This window comes from Neovison vison, chromosome 7, assembly GCF_020171115.1.
Source record: "Neovison vison isolate M4711 chromosome 7, ASM_NN_V1, whole genome shotgun sequence".
NCBI classification, from domain to species: Eukaryota; Metazoa; Chordata; class Mammalia; order Carnivora; family Mustelidae; genus Neogale; species Neogale vison.
In genome coordinates, this window is record NC_058097.1 from 95,346,645 (window position 1) to 95,368,300 (window position 21,656).

Sequence of the window (21,656 nt, forward strand, 5' to 3'; positions counted from 1 at the left end):
CCCTTTGTTTCATTGTTTTATCTTGTTAAGTTCCCCAGACTCATCAGTCTCTTGACTATCCCTCGATATCCTATGCCAGCTCTCCACTGAATAAACGGCGATTCCCTAAATCTAATACCGGAGACGAGGCACAGGCAGGCGTAGAGGGAGCATTCTAACACGTCTCCCTACTCTGTTTCCTGCAATTCGAAGACAGCTAAGGAAACCAGCCCAGTCCTTGATTTTATGCACAGGAGAGCGAGCAGTGATGCAAGCTAACTGAGCTCACTCTGGATGCCAGTCAAATGCTCCTCCGGCATCTTCACAGAAATGCAGCCTCACGACTCATAAGAAATGAGAAGGAAAGGAAGAAAATCTCCCTTTCCAGTAGTTGCCAACATGCTCCAAACATTTGCACAGTAGATGTTTTCTGCAGAGACCCCATTTATAAAAGAGAGGAAGGAACAGATGCTTTGGTTGAAGTGACTCTCGGGGACCCACCATTTCACAGAGCTGGTCTCCCCCCCCATCACCTGCTCCCCCTGCTCCTTCCTTCGCAGCTGCTTCAGAGGCATAACTAGAACCCCAGAGCTACACAGAACAGGATTTGAAAAATGTTGGCTGCTAGTTAAACACACAGGTTTCAGAATTTAAAAATCCCAAGCTCCAAATCCCAATTCTCCCATTTGCTGCCCATATGAATTTGAGCAAATTAACCTCAGCTCCTATTCCTCCTCTATAAAATGCAGATAATAGTAGCAACCTCAAAGGCTGTTTTGCAGGTTACATAAGAAAACACATTTAAAATACTTAGCATTGCCTGTCCTATAATAAGAATTCAATAAATGTCAGATATATTATTATTAAAATGACACATCCTATAAGAATCAAATTAGAGTCTTTTAATAGAGGAGGCAAGATTTGGTAACTCTTGTCCTTAAATTCTTCTTGAATATTGTTTCCCAAATTGTGTTCAGCAGAACATTATCCCCATGAAATATTTCATGAATAAAAGCCTCATGGTCAATTCTATTAGGAAAATGTGTCTACTAAAGCCTCCCGGAGATTCACAGTGCATAATAACGGCAAAGTGTCTGGATAGGTCAGTGAATCACACGATGAAATTTTACCTAACTGAGCTCAGTCTCATTGGATGATCCGGGAATGCTAGGGGGGGCACTAGTTAGGAATCATTACAACAATCGGGGAAAGAGATTACAGAGGCCTGAACCAGGGCAAAAAAAAAATGTGACCAGATTCCTAACAAAAAGAGGAGAAGGGAAGTAAGGTGGAAGACTCAAGGCTGAAACCCAGGATTCTGGCCTAGGTAATGGGATCCATGGTGGTGCCTTTAATGGAAACAGAAGATGGAACAGGAGCAGAATACAGAAGAGGACACAGAACATGGTAGTAAAGATGAGTCTCACTCCGCACTAGTGAGTTTGAAATGCATATCTTCCAGAAATTTTCCACTGCAAGTGACAGAACCCAACTAGAGCACGAAGGAAATGCATTCCCTCAAGTAACAGGGAAGAAGAGGGATGACTTGGTCTTGGACTTTGGAGCAATGTTCCTTCGTCACCAGCGGCTGGTGTCATTTTCTTTCAGTTTGACAAGAGCCCTGTACCAACCTGGTTAAGGTTTCTGATTCTAAAGAACCTTCTCAGACAGGACTGTGCCTCCAACTGCCACAACCTGGGAAACCCACTTGCAATCCTTGCTCAAAACCACTTCCCGTATGAGTCACTCCTATGGACGAACACTTGACGGATTCCCAGCTAAGTCCGGGACTCATCTATGCCACAGGAGACTTGTGGAAGGCTTGAAAAAAAAAAAAAAAACACCACAAAGCCTCTCAGACTAACCATACGGTAGCACCAAACGCTCTCTAGGTTTGGTGACACCCTTGGTTGATGTAGGCCAACCTAAAAAGAGGCCACAAAGATTTCCAAATAAGAATAACGGGTAAGAAAACCTTGTTCCCTGTGTGCTCTCACTTCTTTAAAACTCCTCCCTTTCTGGGCTGAAGCCTGGAGAAGAGAAGAATAGGGATATCCATCTCTCACGTCTCTTTCCTCCACCCTCCCAAATGCCCTGGATTGGAAGGGGTGAAGCTTTCTCCACATTAGTTCTCACATTTAAGTATGCATCAGAATCACTTACAGGGCTTGTTAAAAAATAGATTCCCGAGCCCTATCCCCAGAGTTTCTGTTCAGTAAGTCTGAGGCAGGACCAGGGAATTTGCATTTCCAACAAATTCCCAAGTGATGCTGATACTGCTGGTCTAAGGACCACACTCTGAGACCCAGATGGTTTTTTCCTACGCCTTAAAAGAACTCCGTGGTCTCAATAAGGGTGCTTTCTCTATATATAGCAGAACTCTGTGGTATGAATCCTATAAGCTCAGACCTTGATTTGTGAGACAGGACCTAGACTAACTCAGTAGATCAATCATGCTTGGTTTTCAAGCCCATTTTCTCACTGCTTTCTATTTTGCAACCCAGTAGCTGAAAACTCTGCACATGCTACATATTCCTTCTGTAACATTCCTAACACACTAGCAGGCAGATGAGTATTGTTAGCTGAGTGAGGAGAAAGTCCTGAACTCAGAAGTGGGGGGGGAATCACATTACGGTATTTGCAAAACCATACCCTACTAGATATATGTTTTGCCACTGGAATTGTAGAAAAAAATTGTTCTCTTCAAACAAATGAATTTTCTTCCTCAAATGATGGCCATATATAGTGATGGAGCCTCCTCTGTTGAGATGACCCAGAAAGCACATCCTTAATTTGAGGTTCCATCTTGGTGGTTTCTTTTAGCTGATATTTTCTAAACAATTCCCTCTCCCCCTTAACCTACTTTATTAGCCCTCTTCATTTCTGGATTCTTTTTCTTTTGACCATTTACAAAATTCTTTGGGGAAAAAAAAATTCAGTAGGGTTCCTTTCGTCTTTGACTAAAGGGCCACCGGCATAAATACCACAGAAGTTCTTTTTGAAAAAGCATTCCTTTCTCAGCTGTCCCAAAGGCTGGTGAAGGGAGAAGTCTGTGTCCAACCTCAGTTTTATGGGAAAGAGTTAGGTGGTACTGGGGATAATTAAAGGTGAGGTTCGGCCCTCAGATGGAAGGATGCAATAATACAAAAGGATATTTGGGGACTAACTGGACAACCATACTTCCCTCGGGTGAAGCATGCCGGGGAAGAGGAAGTTAGAGAGCAAACACGTAATCATAATTGGGGCAGTTTAAGGGCTTCCTCCAAAACTCCCTCTATTCCCAAAATGCTCATATTCTCCACACTGTCATTAATTTTTCATTCAGGTTGTTACTTTGTCTCCAGATGTACCCTTATAAATGCCAACAGTCCTGGTAGGTATGTCCCATCCTGAAAAAGAACATTTTGATAAAACAAAGGGGTGGGAGAGAATGCAGTTCATGACTGCTACCCAGAGTGAATAAACCTTGGCTTGGGGTTCCCTGGAAGCAGGAAGACAGCACAAGCCCACTAGAAAGCAGGGCACAGCTAAAGCTAAAACACTAAAAAAGAGCAGAGACAGGTAGGGTAGCTTAGTCACCAGCGAACTAAAGGGGCTGCTAAAAGTGCAGCATTTCAGTAACAAACAAGACCAGAGTCCCAGTACTATGGAATGGGGTTCCACTCATAGCTTAGAATTGTGACCCTAGAGTTGTGCAGTGTACAACCTGGGCGGCCTTATGGGGCAGCCTAAATCCTACAGAAGCCAAACAAATCACAAGGAGAAGACACAGAATGCTCCCTTGGGCCGCACTCTCTCCCATTCTAAACTGAATAAAGCATCCCTGTGAAAATGCGGAATCTCAAGACTTGCCAAGTTGGCCAAAAATAAGCATGCTCTTCAAAAAGCCCACGCGACTGTCCGGCTCACTCCTCGTAACAAACAGGCAGGAGCAGGTGCAATCCTGCGTCGCTAACAAGTCCAGTCGGACGCGCGCCCGACGCCAGGCCCAGCTCCTGGCGTCCGAGGTCCCACAGGAATGACCGGCCGGGCAGAGGCTCCGCACCCACTCCCCGACCCTGGACGCTCGGTTCTGCCCAGAGCCCACGCGGCCCGAGCCCATTTCCAGGGCGCACCGCCTGCAGAGAGCAGCGTGCCCAGGAGGCCCTGTGGACGCAGCGCGAGACCGCCCGGTTAAGGCCTCCCTTTCCCGCAGGGTCAGGCGTGGAGATCTCAACACGCGGCCGCCCCGGGCAAGCCGGCAGAGCAAGTTCCAGCAAAGGAACCCAGAGGGGCACTCCGCGGGATTCCAGCAACCCAGCTTTGACCTGCAGGTGCCCACGACGCGAGACCCAGTCCCGATCTTGGATAGAAGGTGGAAAACAGTGTGAGTGGCTTCGTACGTCTACTTAGAATGAAGACGCCCTTTCTTCTGGCTCTACCTTGACTGTGTACCCCAGATACACGGCTGAGGTCCGGAGTTGTTCCCTGGCTCTGAGCGCCTTGTCGATTACCTGCTGTCTACACAGCCCCTCCCTCATTCATTGCACCGATGTTTGATTACCTACTGGATAACAGTCGTGACAGAGAGAGCACAACCGATTAACAAATACGTTATGACATCCATTCTACAGAAATTAAAAGGCTAAGTCACTTGTCTGCCGTCCCACGTCTAGTAGATAAGCGAAACTAGCATTTGATTCTGGGTCTTCCTCTTTCTGAGGTTTGGGTCCCGATATGCCCCTGCCAGTGCCCTCTTTCACTTGATCCCCAGGTCATTTTCCAAATAAATAGCCCTTCAATTCTTTGACTGGGTGTCCTACAATTCAATTCTTACACTAGGTATCAAACTTAGCACAGCTCCCCCTGCCCCCCGGTTAAAGGACTCAGTCCCACAAAATGCCAACTATAAATGGGGTCCCAGAAGGGCAGCATTTTTGTCCCGCTGATTGTAAACTTGAGAGTTCCCATGACTCATCCTCACATTCTATCCTTCACTAAAACGACTCCCAGAACTCAGGGAGACTCTATACTTATGATCGTGGTTTTATTAGAAAGGATACAACTCAGGAACAGCCAAATCCAAATCCAAAAAAAGTGAGCAGGGGGGTATGGGAGGTAGGGAGAGGGCAGAGTTTCCAGGCTCTCTCTGGGTGCACCACACTCCTGGCTTACAAACACAGTCATAAACTTGGAAGCTCCCAAACCTCGTTCAAGATCATGGGCAGGATTGATTAAACCACTGGCCATTGGTGATTGAACTTCATCTCCCGGAGGGGCAGAGGGAGAGAGAGAATCCCAAACCGACTCCACCTGAGCAGACAGCCAGAAGCGGGGCTCAGTCCCACAACCCTGAAATCCTAACCCGAGCCAAAAACAAGAGTCAGGTATTTAACCGACTAAGACACCCAGGTGCCCCAATCATATATATATATATTTTTAATTATACCCCTATTCCCCGGGAACCACAGCCAGGGACTCACACTCTGCCCCACCTGCCATCAGCCTTCCCTTAACAGAGCCACCTGCCCCGATCTCGAGGAAAGATTCCCCATCACTGTATTCCTCAACCTGTCAGGACATCGTGTCTGCTTAACTGGAAAGTCTCCCTCCGCCAGGGTTCTGCCTACTGGACTCGTAGTCAGAGTCAGCTGTGCCGGTCCCCACCACGCCAACCCCGCCTCCCTGCAAACATCTGGTCTCCTTCCAGCACTCAGCCTACCCCAAGTCTGTGCCTATATGAAACAACTGTGTCACGTTCTGCCACACATCCTTTGGTCCAAATGGCATTTGACCTTGCCAGGCATGGGCATGGCAGGCCACAGGCTTTGGCATTGAAGAAGTTAAGGAAAGAATTGGGTCAGTATGAATCACAACAAGAAAAAATCTATAGGGCATTAGATTTAGAGAATATTACTCTCCAGTATTATTAGAACACCTCTCTGGCCATGCTAGCTAGGCCTGTATCAGCGTTTCCATTATAAATCCTATTTCCAAGGGTTTATGACTTGCTGTAAAAATTCAATCGAGGCAGAAAAGCAACATAGCGAGTTTGCAATCCAGGAAGCAGTTTGATTCAAAGAGAGGATAAAATGTTGAGAAGAAACAAAGAGAAAAGAGAAAAAGGAAACAGATTGTTTAAAAAGAAGATAGCTAGAGCTGTGGCCTGCTTTTCTGCCTTCATGAGACTCAATATTGTTGTTTTCAAATTTGAGTTTTCACAGAACTAACTCCCATATGCAAAGAAGCCTATGAGGACCAGATCACTGAGCTCCGTGACGGAAAACCCGAGGCAGCAGGTGCTACCCCGGCCCTGTGGGGGTGCTCTGGGGAGCAAGGCCCGGACTCCCCACTGCACTCAGGAAAACTCTTGGGGAGAATACATCTAATGTTGGCTGGATCCGTAAAAGGCAGGGAAGGTACAGTAAGCTTATACGCGCTGATGAGGTAAAGGCAAATTATAGTCCAGTCATTTCCAGGAAATAAAGAACTATCCAAGTCTTTCTTCCAAACAGTCCAGAACAGATTTTAAGGCAGGCACCCAAGACTTCCACAGATCAGTGACCATCTCTCCAGGTACAGTTTCATCATAAAGGGATGCCCAAGAGACAACTGGCAGTTTTGTCAGCATCACCCCTGATTCACTTCCCAAGGAGAGAAGTTTCTGTTAGCTCAGAAATACCAACTCCCAAACCTCGGAAGGACATACTTGGAATGCACAACAATTCACCAAAGTCCTGCCTGCCTAGTTCGAAGATGGGTCTTTGCCCCCAGTTTTCTTTTCTTGTCTTTTTTTTTTTTTAAAGATTTTATTTATCTATTTGAAAGCAAGAGAGGGAGAGAGCAGCAGCGGGAGAAGGGGGTTGGGCAAGGGGAGAGGGAGAAGCAGACTCCCCGCTGAGCAGGGAGCCTGGGGAGGGGGTCTTGATTCCTGAGTTCATGACCCGAACCCAAGGTAGATGCTTAACAGACTGAGCCACCCAGGTGCCCCTGCTCCTGGCTTTCAATTAGGAAAGCTTAGGGTAGTTTAGGGGAGCAAGGAAAAAAACAGCAACAGTCTTTGGATTTAGACTTTCTCATAGGAGGAGGGATGAGGCAATCTAGTTGGGAGGAAAAAATTGGGAACTTGCCTTGGTTCTAATTACATATTCGGCGATCCTACTGTTCCTTAAATCGTTGGGTTAGGTGGGGGAGATTTAAGAGGGGACTGATGAGAATGAGGTGCGGGACACCAATGCCTGTCCAGCTCTCGCTGGTGCTGCAAAAGTGAGATTCTGCATTCAGGGAGGTGGTCTTCTGAAACTCACATCTGACCTCAAGCAGCAGGGTTAAATAAAAGAACCAGAAATGGAATTTGTTTTTATTAAGCATCATTGCTGTGCTAGAGAACATGCCAGCTTTTTATATATCATTTCATGGAAAACTTGTGAAAACCCTATGATACTAATGTACTTTCTCTGTCCCCTTGAAAGATGAAGAAACTAAGATGAATTAACTCCCTGTGAATTAAACCACAAACAAAGTGGCTGAGGGGAAATGGCCTGAATTGACATCTTTCCCATTCCCAAGCCCTGAATCTTTCCACTTTAGCTCCAAGCAATACTTCGATGGGTCAGTTCCAGAGTGGAAATGAATTTGAGTCTGAGAGTTTCAAGCACGATGTTATCTGGAGTCGGATGGGGGAGAGGTCCAGTCATCATCAGCACAAAGGAAGGCAGACTTTCATTATGCTAATTCCTCAAATCAAGAAAAGTAGCTTAATTTCAGAAAATAAAAATCTTCTGGGATTATTAAAAAAAAAAAAGGATCCAACAATCTCCCTTATTTTATATATGAACAGTCTCACTGTGAACGCTGAAAGATAAGAGCTTCCCACTTTTAAAGGCAGTGTTGGTCGTTGGACATTGTCGACCCTCTGCTCCCAACCCACCCTGCCAGGCTCTGCGATTCCAGAGAAGCCACGGATGGTCTACCAGTTTCTGCCAATAGGGGGTGCTACATGGAGACTGGAAGCCTCAGGAGGGGGAGAGTCTGCCTTTTTTTTTTTTTTTTTTTTCTGTACCTAGGGTAGTAGTTGGCTCCAGTTTCGAATGTTTCCCGTGCTTCCAGAACCAGAGGCACTGCACCTTTTCAGAGATACTGGCACCTCTAGAATCTTCCAGATTCTAGATGCTAATAAGCCCAGCCTCGTGCTTCTGTTCCCCCAGCTGTAGAGAATGTAGCTTCCTGAAGCTGCTATTCCGGTGTTATCTCAGCAGTCCCTTTTGCCTTTAAACACTCAGACACCTGCTTAACAAATTGCTTTTATTAAATCGTCTATTAAAATAACGCATGGTTCTTTTTTCCTGAATGGGCCCTGACGGATACAAAGTTCTCTGAAGGAAGCTTCTTTACCTGCTTTGAAGTTCGATTCTTTTTGCTGCCTGGAAATTCTTTTTTACAATGAGTCATATTAAAAACTATCCTAAATCATTTTGGAATACATGTATTTTTATAAAGATAGATATCAAATCATTATGTTGTACACCTAAAACTAATAGAATGTCATATGTCAATTATCCCTCAATAAAAACAATAGATTAACCTAATCCATCTCCAGCACTTACTTATGATGTGACATTAAGCATGGTAACTTAACTTTTCTAAGGCTCGATTTCATCACATCTAATATTCATACCTACCCAGTATTGATATTAATAATTAATATCTACCACAGGGTATTAATATCTATCCAGTATGGGTAGAGTGAGCACTGGATGGAGAAATCCATGTGCAAGCATCAACCGTGACAGCTGGTGCCTACAGAAGTTTGTGATGAACACACAGTTGTCTGCCAAGCATCCCTATGTTGGAAAAATCACCTCCCCGATTCCATAGTAATCCTTCTCCACCCATTTTTTTTGAGAAGCTCTTTCAACATGTCAAAGTGATTCACCTCCCTGGCCACAGAGAGTTCAGGGATGGATCTGTGTTCCAAGTCAGACCAACCAGAATTGCCAAACCATCACCATGAGTGTTCCTGCAAGTTAAGGAATAATCAGCTTATTTCTTGGTCTGATGCCCAAACTGTAAAGTCATATAAGCTCCAGATTCCAGGAGCCATCTTTCCCATCATGTGCATGACCAACTCACCCTGGTTTATTTGGGATTCTCTTGGTTTTAAACCTCTAATCTCTGCCTTCTAGGAAACCCTTGAGTCCCAGGCAAACTGAGATGATTGTCCAAACCACCATGCCACAAGCTTGTAAGAGAGAGCAGCCCCTCTAAGAGCAAGCGGGCATTTCTATGCAGGCATTTCTTTCTCCAAAGAAGTACAAAGGGCCAACAAGCACATGAAAAGGTATTCAACATCATTCCTAATGAGGAATATTGGAAATCTAAACCATACCAACGTGCCACTTGCCACCCTCCGGGATGGCTATTGTCAAAAAAAGAAGTCAGGAGCAATAACAAGCATTGGTGAGGATGTGGAGAAATTCGGACCTGTGCATCTTGCTGGTGGGAATGTAAAAATGGTTCAGTTGCAAAAAAGCTAAACATAGAATCGCCATATCATCTCGCAGCTCCACTCCTCGGTATGTTCCCCAAAGAACTAAAAGTAGGTGTTCAAGCAAAGTGTGTGTACACACACGTTCATGACAAGCACTATCCACGAGAGCCAGAAGGTGGAAACAGCCCAGATGTCCATCAGTGGATAAACAGATAAACAAATTGTGATCTGCATATACAACGGAATGTTATTCAGTTAGCAAATGGAAGAATGAAGTCCTGATGTATATACTATTATATGGATGAGTCTCCAAAACATCATGCTAAGTGAAAGAAGCCGGACATGAAAGGTCATATATTATTTGATTCCATTTCTATGAAATGTCCAGAACAAACACATGCATAGAAGTAGAGTACAGATCGGTGCTTGCCTGGGACTGGTAGGAGGAAGGGGATGAAGGGGAGAAGCTGCTCAGGGGGTAATGGCTTTCACTGCGGAGTCATGACAACGTTCTGGAGCTAGGCAGATTGATGGTCGCAGAAAATCATGAAGGTGTTACAGTTGTTGGCCTGAAAATAGTTAATTTTATGCCATGTGAATTTCATGTCAATAAACTATTTTGAAAGAAAGAAAGAAGGGGTAGAGGAAGGAAGACACGCAGGCAGGCAAGCTGGCCAGAAGATGAAGAAGGAAGAAACTGGATCCTAGAAGCATGACTGAGGAGATACCTGGGTGGCTCAGTCGGTTAAACATCTGCCTTAGGCTCGGGTCATAATCCTGGGGTCCTGGGATTTAGCCCCACATCAGGCTCTCTGTTCAGTTGGAGGTCTGCACCCTCTCCTTCTGCCCCTCCTCCCTGCCTATGTTTTCTCTCTCTCTCTCTCTCGCAAATAAATAAATAAAATCTTTTAAAAAATTGATGAGGACTTGAATCAAGCTTTCTCTCAAGTGGAGAGCCCATGACCTCATCAGTGAAAACACCCAAGAAAATACTTTTTCACTTGAGGAAGTCTGATTTGGGTTTCTCTCCTTTTCAACCAAGATTCTAAATAATATTACCTTCAATTATGAGTAATTAATTTTTAAACCAGCACCCACTGAAATGTTGTCTAGTTTCTGTCAGTGCTAGCTTCAGAAGAAGTGTGTCACTGACCCTGGGGAAGCATATCAGTGCATGCAACAGAAAACCCGTAAGCATTGCCTGAAAAGTCTTTTTTGACTGGTATCTGCAACAGAATAGGCCATAAAATTTTAAAAATTTGCTGGCAGAAGTCAAAGATGTAAGATACAGAATTCCCCATTCTTATCAACAACAGCAACAAAATGGCAGGTGCCTCAATCTATACTTTTAATGTCATTCCGATCAAAATTCCACGGGTATTTTTCAAAGAGCTGGAGCAAATAGTCCTAAAATTTGTATGGAATCAGAAGAGTCCCCAAATTGCTAAGGAAACGTTGAAAAACAAAAATAAAACTGGCGGCAACACGTTACCTGATTTCAAGCTTTACTACAAAGCTGTGATCACCAAGACAGCATGGTACTGGCATAAAAACAGACACATAGACCAGTGGAACAGAGTAGAGTGGCCAGATATAGACCCTCAACTCTATGGTCAAATAATCTTCAACAAAGCAGATGCCTCTTACCAAAGACATTCCACATCTCATCCCGTGGTGAGGGAATGCTGAACGACTCATCCGAACATCAGTCCTCTTGTACTTCAGACCTTCTCACTCCTGCCTCATAATCACCTGGCTGTTCCTTATGTATTATTAGTGAACAGCTAATCACATTTTAATGTTGTAGGCTGGGGTTTAATTGTTAGTTTCTAACTGAATGGCTCTAACTGGAGGGAACTAATTGCCTCCATGAAAATTTGATGTGATTCTGTCAGGCATCCATCTGGATCTCAGAATACCCCTATGGCCAGTGAGTTCATCAGTTTGCTAATTTTCTTCAAGAGGATTGAATTTTATTAACTTTCCCTGCCCTGGGTGGCTAGCTTAATCATACGGAAATTGTCATGGGGCTTCGGGTAAATTAAATTCCACCAAATGGGTGGAATCCTCAGATATGCCAGTTAGAGAAAACCTGATACAATGTCACCAATAGCAAATAGCAACATCTCACCAGTACAGAGTCAAACTCGCATTATGACCCAAAACTTTTTCAACTTCTGGCGTCAGGGTTGTAAGAGTGGTTGGAAGTGAAAGACTCCGCATATAGACACCCCCCCCCAGCCATTGATTAACTAACTGCTTCTTGGCTTTTCTGTAATCGTTTGGCTTCGCCCTTCCCCTGTTAGACCCTTCCCCCAGTTAATTGTTTAACCGCTCTCTTGCCCTTCTGTAACCGCTTGGCGTTTAGGGGGTGATACTGGTCTCCTGTTTAAACAGGATACCTTATGTGCATAGTCATGTAGGCAAGGGGGGTCGCCTAGGTACGTGGGCCTAGTCACGTAGGCAGGATGTTTCTCTGCTGAGTAATAAGGTCCAACTCCCCCTCCTCACTCCCCCTCCCCACCTTTCTCTTCGCTCGCCGGGGTCCTTCAAAGCCAATCTACAAACACCGAGTATGCCTTACATTCAAACCAGCCAATAAGAACCTTGTAACTATGTTTCTGCTTCTGTACGTATGCTTTCGCTTCCCCAAACCCCATAAAAAGGCCCTGAACAAAGGGCTGGCGCGCGAGTCTTCCTAAGACTTGACCGCCCGCAGGTACCTGTGTCAACTCAATAAACCTCGTGCTGTTTGCATCTGATCAGTGGACTCGGCTTGGTTTTTGGGTCCGGGGGTCTCCTCCTGAGAAGGGGTCCATTCCGGGGTGCTTGGAGCCCCGGGGGGATCTTTCAGAAGAGACTTCTAAGGTCTTCATCAGCACCAAAACTTTGTATTCCAGTATCAGAATGAGATTATTTATTAACTGATTTCAGCCTTATAAAAGAGACATGGTGGAAATCAGTATTCCCATCTTAGAGTTGTATAAATTGGAGCCGCAGCTCAAGGTGCAAGAGCCCAAAATAAAAGCAAGATCTTTTATCAGCCTGATAGTGTCCTATTCATGTGTTTATTCAGTTGGTCAGACCATTCTTTCCAGGACTGTTTTGGTGGGGAATGCTCCAGAATGCTGTACCATAACCTCCTTATTTGAGACATAACACCTATAGGAGCATTTCAGAACCTCACAATTAACAGACATCAATTGCTAGAATAATAAAACACTATTACATACCCCAAAACTGAAGTGATCAAAATTAATGACAAGTTATACGAAGATTTATAATCTGTATAATACATGGAATCATACATTTATAAGATGCTTTTCTTGGGTGAGAGTTTGACGACTTCCCAAGCTAGAGGATATGATATAAGGCCAACTTATTTCACATTCAACATCCAGCCTATGGAAAAATCAGGAAGATAGGGAAAAGTGGTGAATTTTGTATTTATCAGTCTCTGACACAATGGAACGCCATGTGAAATATTAAGGTGACATCAGCTGGAGTGTCGCTCCGTAATGCTAATACATCACTGGAAATGGAATGAGGTGGGAAAGATGTATTTTACAAAAACCCTTCCCAGGGTGCTTGTCTATGTGATTGGAAGAAATGTTTTTTTTTTTTTAAAACCACTTGGAGCTGGATGAGTCCTTCCCCACCCACCAACGCATGCCCATAACTGAATGGCACAGTCACGGAGCTGCCTCCTAAGAAGGGAGATGGGATTAATGCAGACATTTCACCTATCCAAGTTGGGAGCACAGTTTGGGAGCTGATGTGAATTGCTCAGAGCTATCATCTACATTTTTCCGCATCTGCAACCTGCATCCTTTCCCCATAAGACAGGTTGTTGGTCTCCGATGAACAAATGTTTAAGAACATCAGATTGAGGGGCTTCTGGATGGCTCAGTCCTGAACCATCTGCCTTTGGCTCAAGTCATCAGGCTCCCCTCTCGGCAGGGAGTCTACCCTCTGCCCCTCCCCCACTTGCGCACGCCTGCTCTCTCTCTCTTTCAAATAAGTAAATAAATAAATCTTTTAAAAAATAAAAATAAAATGAATGTAAGAAATCTATTAGCAGCGAGGACGCTTAGCATCTCTGTGCCCACCACGATGTTGGGCACTGGGGATCCACAAATGAGCCAGCACAGCCCCTCCTCTCCCCTCCCAGCAAAGTGCTTCCTTTGCATTGAATCATTTTCAGCAATGGCCCTGGACCTTAGTTTTCATCCGTGCCCAAATCTATCTCTTTCTCTACATATAGTGCTTCCTCAGAATGTGCCAGAATCCCCCCAAGCCAAGAGATTCAATTGTTTGACAAACATTTATTGGGCACCCCTCTGCATGGGTACTGCAGCAGGTGCTGGAGATACAAGAATGGATAAAATGAAGCAGGGACTCTTGGGGAGCTCAAAGCCAGGAGCAAGCTCAGACAACTTTGCTAACATATTGGAATGGAGGTGGTCACACAGATCCAGAGAGGGGAGATCAAAACTGCATAGTTGGATTCCATTTATTGACAGTGAGGAGAAACTACAGTGTACTAAACCCTCCATGTTCACGGTTTCCTTTATCCTCCAGCAACCCTGTGAAGTGTTAATAGCCCCATTTTATGAGTAATGATATGCAGAAATGTTTGTCTTTTTGTTAATAGCAGCTGGTCAGAGAATTCTTCTGCAAGGAAAAAGCTAGCTTTGTTGAAAAGCTGTTGGATAAACCATTCATCCAAATCCGGAAGAATCAGCCTCCTAGGCAAGGGTACTGGGCTTGGCCCTAGACTTCCTTCAGGGGAGCTGAGAGAGCTACTTTACATAATAAAGAGGGGAAACAGGCTGCCAGGGAAATTAGGAAGAACTGCTGAGCTCTGCACCAAAGCTAAGTACCCCAGAAAAGCAGCACCCGGGCTAAGGTGTGGAAGAGGAACAGAAGACAAAAGGAGAGAAAAAGCTAACAGAGATTTTCCCAGAGAAAAGCTCTGTGCTTTGTGAAGAGCTCTCCCAGGGTCCCCATGGATATTCAGTAAACCTTCTTGAATTTCTTGTAGAAACCAGGGAAGGAGCTGAATTTTTACCTCGACATTGACAAAGGGCTGGGTACTGCATACACTAATAAGGGGAAGGATGGGCTTCTTTTTAAAGGAAGAAAAAAAAAATGGGGAAACTGTGAGGTATAGGGATTCATCTGAAAGCCCAGCTTCTGCCCCCTTTGGAAGTACAAAAATTCTGAGAGGCCAGAGAATGATCAGCTTCTTAGGGAGATGAGAACACGATTTCTAGTCGTGAGCTGAAAAAGCTACCCGTGCCAGCATGTGTGTCCCTATAAATGAAAGATTTGGGAGTCAGAAAAGGTAAGATCACAGGAAAGATCATACGAGCGAAGGGCTGTTTAAAAGGAGGCATTTCAGGGACCTTGTAACAAGAGAAAAAAAAAGGAGAGAGAAAGAAAGAAAGGAGATACATGACCTGGACGCAACGAGTCTGTGAAGGAGAAATGCTAGAGCAAACCACCACAGAAAAGTGCGAAAGCCAAGGAGAGAGAGAAGAGGGAAATGGGAAGAGGCTGTGGGCCAAAAACCTGAGATGAGAAGAAATTCAGAGGAGAAGGAATTTGCAGAATCTATTCGATATATATACAGCTTGAAGTGTATCTTTTGTAAGATCTAGAGGGGTGGGCTCTACCTCTAGGAAGGCATGTGAATTTGTAGCTAAAAGAAAAAAGGATTTGCAAGGGATGGAGAGGTTGACCAGGAAAGCGCCTTCTATTTCCTCGGTCTGCTTTCTCACACAGCCTTTGTGCTGAGAAGAGGGGTGAGAGAGCAATTTGCATCATTATCACTGAAAGAGACTCGCCTGTCGTGGTCACCTCGGGCCCTGGAGGAAAGATATGGGACAGATGTGGCACAGAGGTGGCCTGTGGTCCGTCCCCCACATTTCTGCTGGACCCCCGCCCACCTCACGCCTCCCCTGTGGCTGACCTTGTTCTGACTGCTCAGGCCGCTCCTGTTTTTGCTCCTCGCTAATTCTCGGGACTGCGTCCAGGTACATTTCTGCCTGTGCAAATATAGGTGCCTTCCCAGGCTTTTATATCCGGTCTCCTTAAACTCTCCAGTCTCGGAATATGACCTTTCCACTTCAGAAGGATTTTATTAATTTGCAACTCAGCGATGGTCTCCAGGCCCTTACGATGCAATTAAGAGCATCAACTGTGTAATGTCAGAACGGCTCTATGGTGTTCCTGAAACTTCAATATTGAAATGGGAGTTCATTTAAGTTGAAGGAAACTAAGGCTCCTGCAGCCACAATGTCAACAAATATTGAGTAATGGCCCCAGCTCACCAGAGAACTAAAGACCGGCGTGTGATTTTTTTTTTTAAAGCAGTAACTGACAAGTCATGAAATAGCTGAATTATTTTATACTATAAAATGAAGAGAATCTACCAGTGAATTTGAAGAGAGGGCAAAAAGCACAGGGATTATAAGGAATACATTATGTAGATGCACTTTGGAATATGAATGGCAGAAATTGTTACTAGGACCCATACTCCAAACCAAAGGTTTTGCCATTAAATAAAGTAATTATTGTTCATTAATCTTTGCAAGGATTATGAAAATGTGTTTATGATCAGGCTCCCAAGTACTCGCAGCCATGATTATAAGAACAGATTTGTCATCCCAAATAAGCAGATAATCTTCCTGTTTAATGAGCCTCTCTTCTTGGAGATCAAAATGCATTGTGGGAACCTCAAAAAAAATGATGTTCCGAACACCATTTGTTCATTTGTTACTTCTAGGTTTGTTCAATGTGATTAAACTAAAAATAAAAAAAGAAAAAGTGTTTCTTATACCTCATCTTTTTCCTCTCTTCTCTTGAATTTCTCACTTGTGAATTTATTTCAAGCAATGCCTATAATGCCAAATAGAGATCTGAGTTTATTTTTCCTCCTCATCTCCTTTGATATCACTCACAATGCCACTGGCCTGCCACAGAAGACACAACGGCTAGGCAGCAGAAAGAAGGAAACGTTCTGCACCCAGCAGTCAGGGGTTTGAGCCCCTATTCTACAGATAATTACAAGACACTTTGTTTCATCTCAGCCACAGCTTCCTCGCCTGTAGATTAGAGGTAGGGTGGTTTCAATGATACAATATATATAAACCATGGGTGTTCAGGGACTCACCTGCCCACGTCTTCTTATCCCATCTCCTGGAGGGTTCCCAGGATCAGCAGGCATACAAGGCACCTGTCACAAACATAGAATGCACCTGTCCCCCGTCCAATGCATACTACCTTGCTGGTTGCTACATCAGGGCTCCTGACAGTGGAAATGCACTGCCTGTGACGTAGCAGGGGGCGTGGGAAGTCTTTAATTGGTACTTGATTTGTCTGAATTCTTGAAGCATTCAGACTTCACAAAAGTGGGCTCCAAACACTCTTATTTTGTATCATGGGTTAATTGCTTTGTATTTCCAGTGGGACGAAACTTTCTGGTCAGCATGGGTTGGGTCTTATAGTGTTGAATTCTTTGCAAGACTAACATCCCATCAGCAAAGTCAGCCATAAATATTATTTTTTATATAGATGGTATTTCCTTTATTTTGTTAAATTGTGCATTAGTTGTATTGTTTAAGGTAATGGCCCTGCAGTTTTATTAGAGACCAAATAACAGTGTATTAATTAATTAATGGACATCTAACTCTTTCTCCGTAAGCATGTCCAGTGACAGGCAGTCCACAGGTGTGGGTAACTCTACTTCCTACCTGGTTGTTCCCAGCTGTCCCCAAAGTGATGACTCCACCCATGTGGCTGAAACAGGCTCCCCACCAGTAGGAACAGGAAAAAAAGAAGTGGAGTTCAGGGGCGCCGGGGTGGCTCAGTGGATTAAAGCCTCTGCCTTTGGCTCAGGTTCTTATCCCAGGGTCCTGGGATCGAGCCCCGCATCGGGTTCTCTGCTCAGCAGGACGCCTGCTTCCTCCTCTCTCTCTCTCTCTCTGCCTGCCTCTCTGCCTACTTGTGATCTCTGTCTGTCAAATAAATAAATAAAATCTAAAAAAAAAAAAAAAAGAAGAAGTGGAGTTCAGGGAGCCCGTTCCTAAGGAACTGACCACAGACGTGCGCGTCACTCATTCTCACGCTCTGTAGAACAGAAATGATCGATGGCAGCACTCGGCTCAAGAGAAGCCGGAACGCACACTGTGTAGCGCTGGAGGGAAAGAGAAGGCGAAGAACACGCATGTGCCTACCTAAAACCTGGGGGTTCTGGGACAGAGAGAAAGAAAAGAACATGGGGCAATTTGTAATCTCTGTCACACTTGTCATATTTGAAATCAAAGGATTTGAAATAAAATTCTAGATTACTGACTTCTTTAAAAAAACATAGATCTGGGGGCGCCTGGGTGGCTCAGTGGGTTGGGCCGCTGCCTTCGGCTCAGGTCATGATCTCGGAGTCCTGGGATCGAGCCCCGCATCGGGTTCTCTGCTCAGCGGGGAGCCTGCTTCCTCCCTCTCTCTGCCTGCCTCTCTGCCTGCTTGTAATCTCTGTCACATAAATAAATAAAATCTTTAAAAAAAAAAAAAAAAACATAGATCTGGGGCGCCTGGGTGGCTCAGTGGTTAAGCATCTGCTTTCGGCTCAGGTCATGATCCCAGAACATCCCAGTGTCCCAGGATAGAGTCCCAGGAGTCATGGTCCCTGCTCAGCAGGGAGCCTGCTTCTCCCTCTCCCACTATCCCCTGCTTGTGTTCCCGCTCTCCCTGCCTCTCTCTGTCAAATAAATATACAAAATATTTAAAAATAAATACAAATAAAAATTTGAAAAATAGATCTGACAACACAAGGATCAAATTTCAACGCGATAATAATTAGGCGGCTCTGATTATCAGCCGCTCCTTTCCAGGAATGCGCACGCGTATCATCTATGTTGCCGGAGCCCCTAATGCATACCTGCTGCTTCGTTTCCAGTCAAGCCTCCACGTCCTTGCCTAGTCTCTGGAGGCCTGAGGCACCTAATGAACCACCGCTGTGCACCCCCTACACAGCAAGCGTTTCCCCCACACTTTCTCCTTTCATCCTCAACAATTTTACAAGGCAGCTTTCTTTACTCTGTGGTATAACTGAGTAAGTTCAGGCTCAGAGAGGTTAAATAACTGGCCAAATCTACCTAGAAAGTGTCAAATTAAAAAAAAAAAAAAAAAAAAAAAGGTAACCCAAACCTTTTGGTGTCTGACTCGAACGTGCAGGCTGGGAAGCTGGTGACGGGGGTGTCCAAAGAGAGAACGCGCGTGTGTCAATTTACCATTTTCTTTGTGCAAACAACTTTCTTCCTTCTCGTCCGCATGGTATCTTTCATCTTGACTCTTCTAACAAATGAACAACTCTGTTAGGTGATTAATTAGCCTTAGAGGACTGTATCTCAGACCACCGTATCGAGTGCCATGAACTAGCTTGGACGAGAGGACATGAGGGAAATTCTCAACCCCCCGAAAGATCCTGCGGTTTCAGTGAAAAGCCAGCAGAGCACACGCCCGAGCAGTTCCCAAACAGACCCGCACTGTCCACTCTGGTGCCTCCCCTCTCCTTAGTCCCCTCTGCTGTTCTGACTCCACAGCCACTGCCCTTTAGGGCTCAGGACAAATCCAGCCCCTTCCATGAGGTCACCCTCTCTCCTGCCCCCATCTCTTAGGACCTTCAGCTCTCACTGCTGACTCTCGGCAAGCCGCTTACCTCCATGCCTCCTAGCTCCCAAAGCAGAGAGCAAGCCTGCATCGCTGAGTTCATTGCCTGACACAGAGCGAATCCTCAATAAATCTATGGTGACTGATTCATATTGTTAGAGTTTTTTAATGTCCCATCTAAAAAAAAAATCAAATTTTAAAAAATCTATAGTCTTGGTTTAGTGCTTCTTGTTTATAGTTTTTTTTGGTTTTTTGTTAAGATTTTATTTATTTGAGGGATGCCTGGGTGGCTCAATTGGTTAAGTGACCGCCTTCAGCTTAGGTCATGATCCTGGAGTCCCAGGATCGAGTCCCACATAAGTCTCCCTACTCGGCAGGGAGTCTGCTTCTCCTGCTGACTTTTCTCCTCTCTCTCTTTCAAACAAATAAATAAAATCTTTTAAAAAAAAAAAGATTTTATTTATTTGAGAGAGAGACAGAGGAAACACGAGTTGGAGGAGGAGCAGAGGGAGAAGCAGACTCCTGCTAAGCATGGAGCCCAATGTGGGGCTCCCCACAGTGGGATGGGAAGCGGCGCGGAAGGAGTCAACACGCATTTGCCTAAGTATCACAGGATCACACCTTTGGCCTTGGCTCTCTTCATTCATCCGTGTAGTCATTCATTCTACATTACTGGGCATATACACACTGCGTGCCAGGCCTTGACACAGACACGGAGACGAACAAGATAGCGTTTTGCCCTCAAGAATGTCCCATTCTGGTGTGAGAAGGACACCAAAAAAAAAAGGCAATTCTATTACAGAGTAGAGAGGGCTCTGTTGGAAGACAGGGAAGAAATCTCAAATCCAAGCTCTGCGAAAGAGACTGTGCGCCCGTGCCTCAGTTTCCCTGCACACCAAACCAGAAATAACTACAGTCCTACCCTTGCTAGGCTTTATGCAATGAAATGAAGCAAAGTATTGGCTATCACTGTGGTGTGCCTGGATGGCTCAGTTGGTTAAGCGTCCAACTCTTGATTTTAGCTCAGGTCATGACCTCAGGGTCGTAAGATCGAGCCTTGTGTCGGGCTCTGTGCTAGGCGTGGAGCCTACTCAAGAGCCTCTCTCCCTCCCACTGACCCTTCTTGCCTCCCTCTCTTAAAAAAGAAAAGAAAAGAAAAGAGAAAAAGTAAGATATCATTATGGAAATTTCAGTTTTGTTCTTCCACCGGTCTTGACAACCTTCATTAATCTCTGTAGTTCTTACCCTTGTTTACAAAAAAAAAAAAACAAAAAACGGTGACTCAGAGCTACATAACAATTAGAGATAAAGTTAATTAGAATCCAGATTTGTTAGCTGTTCTTTTTCAGCAATTGCTCACTGTTGAACTTAAAAGACCACTTTAAGCGAACGATAAATGGAAGCAAAAATTCATTGCCAGTCGATTAAAAACACATATGTGCAGAGAATTTCCATTTATTTTTAGATATTAAATTTGGGATAAGAGCACTTTTAGTCTGGAGAATGGGAGACAGCACCGGCGTCCCCGGACCATTGGGGCGTCTCTCAAAGGATTCTGAGCGCCATGAGGACTGTGGCACAGGAGAGCTGGGAAGGGTAGAAGGAGGAATCCTAAACTATTTGCTTTTCTCTACATCATGAAACTGGAGAGTCTAGAAAGTCTTAGAAAAATTAACAATGACTACTATTGACCGAGTACTAAGCGCCATACGGTGTGGTAACACGCGCATGTGTTCCTTTATTATTTTCCCCTTAGTTTCTCACAACAACCTGATGAGGTACATTCTACTGTCAACCTCATTTTACAGACGAGAGAGCCAAAGGTTCCTTGATTAGAGAAAACTCTCTGCCAACTTACATGGTCATCATTTGAACCACCCTCTTGCCCCAAACAAGGTGGGAGAGAAAGAAAGGAATTATTTTCACCGAGCTTCTCCCCAGAATGTGGAATAGAAAGAACCCACCGAGGAGGAGAATGGCTGAGTGAATACAGTGGAAACTTCCCCCACCAAACACCCTAGCATCCAGCACGTCAGAGTTTAGTCCGGTGAGGACGGCAAGGAAAAAGCAAGCAGCAGAATCTGAAACTCATCAAGAGAAAAGCAGCAGAGACCTGCGAGAAATGTTCCTGCCTCCTGCCACTCACAACTGACTCGTGGGAAAAGGGAAAAGCGTGGAGCTCTTGGGTGCCAATTATGTCTTGTTGAAAACTGAAAACCAGCAACGGTATTCACTCAAAAATCCAAAAGGACCATGAGTCAGTTCTATGAGCATAATAAGCATTGGCTAAACACTTCAAAATTTATTCTAATTTTTTAAAAAATATTATCATTTAAATCAAACCTGGGTACTGCTAATTGTTCTGTGACTCACTCGAAGAATGCTTTGGGCAAATTTCATTTTGCTTCTTTTCCCTTTCAGTAAGCTGAGAATCTTGATCGTATCCGCTGGAGCCTGTCACAGGTAGGGGCTTGATGAGGGAAGGAAATGATGAATAATGGAGTGGTCTGAAGGGGGATACCTCGTTCTCAGCCTC